This window comes from Octopus bimaculoides, chromosome 2 (genome assembly GCF_001194135.2).
Source record: "Octopus bimaculoides isolate UCB-OBI-ISO-001 chromosome 2, ASM119413v2, whole genome shotgun sequence".
NCBI classification, from domain to species: Eukaryota; Metazoa; Mollusca; class Cephalopoda; order Octopoda; family Octopodidae; genus Octopus; species Octopus bimaculoides.
In genome coordinates this window covers 93,681,933-93,683,284 of record NC_068982.1, presented here as the reverse complement: position 1 = coordinate 93,683,284, position 1,352 = coordinate 93,681,933, and the positions used below count along the sequence as shown (strand labels likewise).

At 37.9% G+C, this 1,352-nt stretch overlaps 1 protein-coding gene across 10 annotated transcripts in view; it reads right to left on the bottom strand.

Moving 5' to 3' along the window:
- Window positions 1–1,352, bottom strand: part of LOC106871763 (protein phosphatase 1 regulatory subunit 12A) — a 216,364-nt gene that overhangs the window by 185,268 nt on the left and 29,744 nt on the right. The window lies entirely within an intron of this gene.

The window sequence follows — 1,352 nt, the reverse complement described above, 5'->3', positions numbered from 1 at the left end:
GTTTACGTCCCCGTAACTTAGTGGTTTGGCAAAAAGAGACTGATAGAATAAGTACTAGGCTTACAAAGAATAAGTCCTGGGGTCGATTTGCTTGACTAAAGGTGGTGCTCCAGCATGGCCGCAGTCAAATGACAAACAAGTAAAGAACAGAAATAAACCATATCAATGCCTCCGGTGTATATTAGTTCACTGTAAATCCCCCAAGCAAAATTTCTTGAACAATAAATTGCCATTCAACTTTAAAATCTAATTATCCTTCAATATATTTTAAACACAGCAAAAACAAAATAAATAAATAAATAAATAAATACAGCACTTTTGTCTATTACTGGTCTAAATCATTGGATTGTGGCCTTGAAGAATTTCAGTTAATAATATATCTACTCCAGTACTTTATATCGTACTATTTCACATTTCTCATGTTAAAAGTAAAGGGGTTGGACAAAATAATGGAAACACCTTAAAATTTCAAACAAATTTAATTTAATATGTAGTAGGACTACCTTTGGCAGTAATTACAGCTTCAATTCTATGAGGTATGGACTCATACAAAGTTTTGAAGTGTTTCCAAAGGAATTTTTGTCCATTCTTCAGCTAAAACAGCCTCCAATTTTGTAGTGATGATGGTGGAGGATATCGACTCCTTACTTGTTTTTCTAAAATGCACCATAAATGTTCACTAATATTGAGATCTGGGGACTGTGGTGGCCAGATAAGATGTTCAACTTCACTAGAATGTTCCTCATGCCATTCAGTAACAATTTTAGCTGTGTGAATTGATGCGTTATCAACCTGAAAGATTGCGTTTCCCTCCAGTTTGGCGTGCCCATCATGTTGCTGCGGAATTTGGATGATCCAATAATGTGTAACGGCACACACATGACAATTAAAAAATTATACTCCCGAGTTCTACAGGCAACCATCCTGAATGGACCGGCCGCTGGTCAAGGTGTTCTCATAACTCCAATGTCCCTCACTCCCTCCGATACGATCTACAAGCTTAACCGGCTTCAATTTCCTATTAAACTCTCCTTTGCAATGACAATAAATAAGGCACAGGGTCAATCATTGCAAATGGTTGGTTTAAATCTTACAGAGCAAGTGTTCTCCCACGGTCAACTTTATGTTGGATGCTCCCGTGTTGGCAGGCCACAAAGTCTATATATTTGTGAATCAGAAGGCAAAACGAGAAATTTTGCCTACAAAGAAGCACTCCACTGAAAAAACGGCATTTCTTCACATCTTCCAAATCACCCCAGTCATCTGCCACCTCAAAAGCTTCGTACTTGCTGTGCCAGCCAACGTAAGTCAATGACACATAAATTCACTCACTCACACTATCTCTCTTTCTT